The sequence below is a fragment of the Monopterus albus genome, unplaced genomic scaffold (assembly GCF_001952655.1).
Source record: "Monopterus albus unplaced genomic scaffold, M_albus_1.0 scaffold40.1, whole genome shotgun sequence".
Taxonomy (NCBI): domain Eukaryota; kingdom Metazoa; phylum Chordata; class Actinopteri; order Synbranchiformes; family Synbranchidae; genus Monopterus; species Monopterus albus.
The window spans coordinates 1,333,573-1,340,656 of NW_018127920.1; the positions used below are offsets into that span (position 1 = coordinate 1,333,573).

The 7,084-nt window shown below is 43.9% G+C and overlaps 1 protein-coding gene across 1 annotated transcript in view; it reads right to left on the bottom strand.

Annotated features, from left to right (window-relative positions):
• Positions 1-947, bottom strand: part of myl2b (myosin, light chain 2b, regulatory, cardiac, slow) — a 9,815-nt gene extending 8,868 nt beyond the window's left edge. Inside the window, exon 1 of the mRNA XM_020599264.1 lies at positions 294-947. The gene's annotated coding sequence lies outside the window, so the exon portion shown is untranslated. The remainder of the gene's footprint in view (positions 1-293) is intronic.
• Between the last annotated feature and the right edge of the window lie 6,137 nt (positions 948-7,084).

Sequence of the window (7,084 nt, forward strand, 5' to 3'; positions counted from 1 at the left end):
CCGCCGCGTTGCAGCTGCATCTTTCAGTAGGCTACTGTACAATTCTTGGCATTTTATCGTTTACTTTTTTTTTTTTGTATCGTGAAGAATTTGCATGTTGGCAAGTTTTATTTGTAATTTGGAAAGTTTATTTTGCGGACATTAGTCGTTTTATTCGGACATTTCATGGCCAAATATCTTCCCCATATATCGAGTGTACACAGGGAAACGTTGTCGTGTCTGACAGAGCAACATACAAGCACTTAGTTGACAAAAGGCGAGCTTTTATGTCGCTGGCACAAAATGCTCCTCACCGATAGCGGAGGATGTGGCAGGTGAGCAGTTTGTTTGTGTCACAGTCCCGGTAGCATGTCGGGTCCGGAGACGACGGCTCAGCCCTCTGAGCTGAAAGTTGACCACAGTGCTGACAGGATATACGCTTGTTTTCCTGAAGCAAGCGGCGAAATAAGGTCGGGAAAGCTAAACGCAGGTTTCAGTGTCCACTCCACCCCCTCCTCCCTCCTCCTCTGCTCTCTCCTGAAGCCGCATAGGGCTGCTCGGCCGTGGGGGCTGTGTAATTGTATTCCCCGCTAATGTTTGTAAATCAGCTTGGGCCGGCGCAAGGGCACCGTCTGTGCCGTTTGACTGATGTTCTGTAACATGAGAAATGACAGGAGCATGGCAGCCCGGGTCCCTCGGAAAAGCCTACCAAGCAGGAGACATCAGAGGTGGTGGCTCTCGGTTGTCTTGTGTTGGTCGAGTGTTGTTCCAGCTCCAAGCCGCTGGACCTCCCTGTCATCCAGGCTGGGATCCAGAGGGGCGAGGGGGCTATTGTTGTTGCGGCTGCATGTAGCGTCCTCTGTGCAGGATCTCATCCTGGTTCACCCCCGGCTCCACAGGACAGTGGAGCACTGATAGATGTATACCTTAGAGGTTTTTGATGAAATGTGACTGAGTAGCCTGAGCCAAATCTGAAGTGGCCCTACCAATGTCCACACCATTACCTAGTGTCATGAGCAGGTAGATCAGCCTATAATAAAACAAAAGGGTAGCTCCAGTCAGTGATTATTGTAAAGCATACAGCTACTAATATAAATCACACATGCTCATGTTCCCTTGAATGACACCACTACTTATTATCAAGTAGTAGTACCTATATTTTCTGCATGAATATTATTGTCATCTTATGAAAACAAATAAATAATCCCACTGATGAGGAATAGGTGGCGGGTGAATGTAAATAGTTTAGGTTTAAGGATTCTCATAGTGTGTAGTCCAGGCGATGTAGTGAGCCATAAGTAAAACACTGCTCATCACTAGGATAATTCTGCACACAGGGTACTTTGTAAAAACGTCTTCATGCAGGAATACATGTGTATTAGTCCACATAGTCTAAGTCTAAAATAAGATAGAATGCACACATCCTGTAGATATAAATTGGCTTCCGTATTAGCAGCTCTGGTGTACAGCCACTTTCTGTGTCTTGAAGTACTCTTGTTCTGTGCCTTTGGGTCTGTCACAGTGTTGATTGATACAGATGTTATAGCACATTAGACACATGCATGAGTTGAAAGTGGCTGCTGTGCTGAAAATTTGTTTCAGTTTTTACTGAAACTCAGCTTGTCTAACACTCAAACCTTTAACATTCCACAGGGCTGGCATGGATGCGATCACATTGTCTAGCTGACAGCTGCTCTGGTAAACATCCTTACTGGCCTTTGGTTGCAAATATGTGACATCCTCTGCTACATGTGTCAGACATCAATTAATTAAGTTATTTCTCATTTACTCATGGTTAGAGCTTATCTTCTGCAGTGTAAAATCATAGCCGTTTCACCATCTATAGAGGTGCATTCTTGCTATATCCAAGGACATCTTCGTGCTATTTATTTTTGCAGCCTGCACCGGAATGTTCGCCTTTTCATTACACGTTATTATATCAGTAAACTGAGTGTGCAGATTTTTAGTGTTTGTGCAGTAGATTTGTGCCTCTGAGTTGTACAGGATGAATAATTCACCTGCAGGCTGATGAAAAGAGGGCAAGGAAAGTGCGAAGCGCTGAGGTGGAGTGACCTTGGTTCCTGCTGGCTGCAGGTCGCCCGGCCGTTGCTGTGGTAATCATTCACACCAGCCAGATGGCATTTCCGTGGGCGAGCATCAAAAGGACGGGTCAGGGTCTTTCCTGCCAGGTCCTGCCAGGCCCAAAGACAACTCCAATACAGTACCCGGAGAGAGGGAGTGCTGGGCCTGCAGAAAGGCTTTGCAGAGCCAGGTGATGAGAAGGTGTGGTCAGACCAGGTGGAAATGCAGTTTGACTACGTTCGTGCTTTTGTTCAGTCCTGTCAGCTGAATTGTTCTTATGTGTCATCTACATATGCTATATTTAATTGCCCTTGAAGCATGCAGAGAATGGATTTACATGGATCTCATCAAAGCAGAACAAAAAGACTTGCATTTGATTTGACTACAGAAAACTTGGGCACCATACTTTTGCTACAAGATACTTTAATCCCTCTGTTGTTTTTAGTGATGTTGCAATGCTGTGCTCATATGGCGAAATAATGCTCCGCTTATTTGTTACCATTTCTTAGCCTTGTTTTCACTCTCTCTTCCATGAATCTAAAAGGCTAGGGTTTTAGATCAGGAACAAAAGCTTGTGATTGTACTACATTTAGCATGACTCAGTTGCTCTGGTGTCAGCTCTAATCCACACACAGAGACAACAGTATTGCCAAACAGTGAAATTGCTTTGCAGCCTGTGAGCCTGGCTGCCTCCGCTGCCAGCCTGCTCTGTGTGCTGTTTGCCAGTAGCTTCCCCCCCACACACATACACCCAGACACACACGTGCACACACACACACACACACACACACACACACACACACACACACACCAACCCTGCAATCTCAAATTGGCTGTGAAAATCCGTCTCTATCTTCCTTTCATTCATGCTTTCATATATTTGTTTGCTGATATTGTTAATGTCACATGCATCAGTATAATCTTATTGTAGTGCAGAGTAAGTAAGTCCAGAGCGCCTCACATCTTGTATTATTTATCATAATGACTGTATTATTTAATTCATATGCTGTGAAGCTTTAAAGCTGACCTCCACCGTGGGTGCTGTATGTGCTCATTATCTCATATTTCAAGATATGCCTTTTGTTGTCAGGTTTTTAAAATGCTCTGCAGATTAAGTGCTGTGTTTAAATGTAAACGCTGCCCCATCATCATAATCAGTACTGGTTTAGACTCACTCAGGCCTCTTATATAAACATTTCTTAACATGCTTCATTATTACCACTTCCGCGAATTGATGGGTGGGGCATGTCTGTCACTGTCCCGTATCCTTCGGGTTGCCCCTCTCTTCCTTTGACAGTGACAACAAAGCACATAAGAAAGAGGGGAGCTTTTACAGGACTATCTGCGACAAATTGAGATGTGAAATCCAGGATCCATAACCCCGGTACATAAAACGTAGGGAACATTAGAGAGCGAGAGGAGCGAAACAGACTTCAGCATTAAGCTGTTTAACCTCTCTGTGTAGCATTAGTGGTAGAGACTTCAAAGCAGATGCTCCAGCGTTGGAAGCAGAATGACAAATGGGTGTAGAGACAGCTACGGTGAGCATTCTCACAGGAAGACTAGGCCTGTCATTAATGTCAGCTTAATCACTTTGACCTTCCTTCAAGTAGATTTCCATACCTATCCAATAATTTAGCTGTGCTTGTGCTCCTGTTTGCAGTCTGCCATATGTGCTGCTGTTTGATAAGTCTGGGTGTAATGATGTTACTGTCTATATGTATGATTGTACACTTGAAATGTCCTGACAGCTGTAATATTAAACTACAAAAAAAAAAAAAAGACATCCTCTGCTTACCACTAGTCATGCAGATAGGATTGGCTTTATTATCCCCAGTTTTGACATGTATGCCACTGACATTTCTGCTTCCGGAGAGGTGGCAAATGCAAGTTCATTCCTAGTGTTCACAGCTTTCAAAAAATTACAGCTGAAGCGAGTGTCTTTCAAGAAGCAGTGATCCACAGCCGTGGTCCAGAACTACCACGCTGTGTCTCACTGTCCTCTGATATTTGACACGTCTGTCCCTGAAGGGCTCAGAAGATTTGTTACAGGAATAGGTCTGAGCTCTGTGGCCCAAAATATTATCACAATCATTTTTTCATATAATCCACACTGATAATGATTGATTTATACATTTAATACTATTAGTTGAAAAGGAGACGCAGTGAACATGGTTGTTACACCTTAAGCACTGTGTTATAGTGTGTATCACTGAATGTGAACTCGGTTTAATTTGGATTTCAAGGGGTATCTTCAGTCACATATCACAAGGTTTGTTATGGTTCTAAACAATCATTTATATTTGAATTAATAACTTGAAACTCTCCCAAACCATCATGGTCTAATATTTATGCTCATTAGGTTCATGTCAGGCTCTGCTGTACATGACACCCACATTCTGCACCGTGTAAAATCAGCAGTGGAAGCTACGGTGTGTAAGAAGGTCATTTACTCAGTGGTGTTGCTGTGATGAGTCTTGCGGCCACCAGCCACAGCACTGCTGCTGACAGGGCTCCAGAGAGTAAATGAAAAACGTTTGGGCTCTTGACTGGAGTAATTCATGATTTTTGTTACTTTGCACCTGCTTGATGTCGTTCTTTTCTACCTTATAGGTTGTTAAGAAGATTGCTTACCATCTGGTGAGTTTATATCTAAGATTTTATGAGGCGCTCAGTGACTGAAATCTATTGAGTTCTCAGAGATAGTGATGCAGAACGGTGATACACATGATGATTGTGGATCAGGGCTAGAGTCTGCAGACCTCTCTGTGAATGGCTTTCGCTGGATCTTTCTAGCAAAGTAGTAGTCCCTACAAAAAAGTGTTGACAGCATGTTCTGTGGATTTTACAGAGTAGCAGGGACAGGGTTATTCTGCAAAGAGGTGGTTCAGTTAAATGTTTTCAGTGTGGTGAAGGTCTAAAACGAAACTTCATCCAGCTCAGCTTTATTGGGTTGGAGCAGACGTCTGAGAGTAATATGTCAAAATCTGCTCAAATAAAACCAAACCTATCTCCATGACTACAAACATATTTTAGTAATGTTCTTTTTGAACCAGAGGCTGAAATTATTGACATCTTGTGGACATAAGATTTCACTACATTGATCAGTTTGTGACTAATTGTAGCTAATGAGTGCTGAGAATTCTGTCATTATCCTGTTCCTCTTGTACATGGTGCTACATGCCTGAATATTTCTGTTTTTGAAGCCTTGCTGTTTTAATGTCTTTTCTTATGCAGCATTTTGCCAAAAAAGCAGTACACTCAGTGATTCAGCAGGGACGGCCCCTTGGTAGTTGACGGTGCTTCATAGCAGGAGATGCCAGATTTTTCATTGCCGTGCGTTCTCCGTTCTCCTGCCCCTAGGCTGGAGCAATTGCTTTGCAGGAGTAAATAACCAGCTTTAACAAAACTTCAGGGACACATTAGTCTGCTGGAGGATGGCTCCATGGCGGTAGGGCAGCAGCCTCTTCCCTCACAGCGAGGCGGGCAGAAACATCAGGAAGAGAGCTGTAATGGCTCATTGGCATGGGTGTAAAGCTGTGTCCTTTCTCCCTGCTGACAGCCAGTCCTCTGCCCGCAAGTCCATTTTGAGCTGTGTTTCTCCACTGTGGCCTTGGTTTTATTTGTTTTGACTGACGCTGCTACAGACCTATTGAGCACCAGGCCTTTCTTGTTCATTTTACTAGGCTTACAGTGAATCCCTCTGCCGTGCCGTGCTCTGTTTCTCTCTTTACCTACCTAGCATGCCTCAGCTGTGTTTGGCAGGGTTTCACTTACTCTATTGTCCATTTTGTCCTTCATGACTGAAAAAAAAGAGAATCCCTCTTTTCTTCCCTAATGTATAAGTGCTAGGCTTTTGTACGGTGTGTGTTCTGACACTGGTTGTCATTTAGCGTTGGTTAGCGTAGTGTGGTGGGTGCTCCTGGGCCCAGCACACTCATGATCAATGCTTCACTAACCTTCTCCAGGTTGTCTTTGGGGATCTCAGCCACACTCATTATGTGCCAGTGCTCAGAGTGTGTTTACCAGACTGGAGGAATAGCAGGCTTGTGCATACCACCCATTTGTAAGGCACATTTGTCCTCATTTAAGTGGGTAGAGAAACGCCCTCATGGTGGTCTTTTAGTTTTAAACCAGCATTTGTTATCACTAAGAAGATGTGCTCTTATTTATCAAAATAATACAAAAGGTCCTTTTATAGCAGACATATATAGATCAGACTCGTTGTGTTAGTCGGTTTTGTTTTTGTGCAGCTGCTGCCCCCACACAGTTAATTACTCTCTTATTCATCCCCAGCAATGGGAGGGGATAGAATAAATCTGAGCGGCGCACTCTTGCTTCTTCGCCACGAAGGTGCAGACTGGGACCCTAAAGCGAGCGAGTGGCTTCAAGAGGTACAGTTTATCATTTTTAATGGAGAGGAACAGGAAGTGGAGACATGAAGCTGGGCTGCGTGATTTATGCACCGCCTCAGTAGGAGGAGAAAAGAGCAAGTCTATCTCCCTGTCCACACCTCTGGTTTTGTAGTCGCCACCACTCGACTCCTGCCCCTTCAGCATCTCGGCTCCTCTTCAGAACCATCAAAACACACTTGCACTTTGTAGGATCTTCTCCAGGGAAATAACACAACAGGAGAATTTGCCTACTTACCCATAAGATTTTAGAAAAAAAAAAGATTTACTATCCCTTGTTAATGTCAGCAATTATACAGTATATGCTAACACATGCAGTCTAATTAGTTAATGCTGGTATAGGAGAGTGTCATCCCAACTTCAGTCTGCATCCACTGCCTCCTGCCTCTCTCTTTGCCTTGTTTTTTCCCTGAAAAGCCCAGTGATGTCATGCCTCCATTGTCACCTGTTCATTTACTCTCGTAGTGGAGGGCATTGGGGTATTGATTAGGGTTTGCAACTGTGTTAGCAGCTCTGCCGGTGTGTAATATAGGCCTTGAGGCTATTCTGTCTTTCCGTTCAGTCTCACGAGTGCTTTCCAGACCTTGTAATCTTAATTAAATATGCAACTT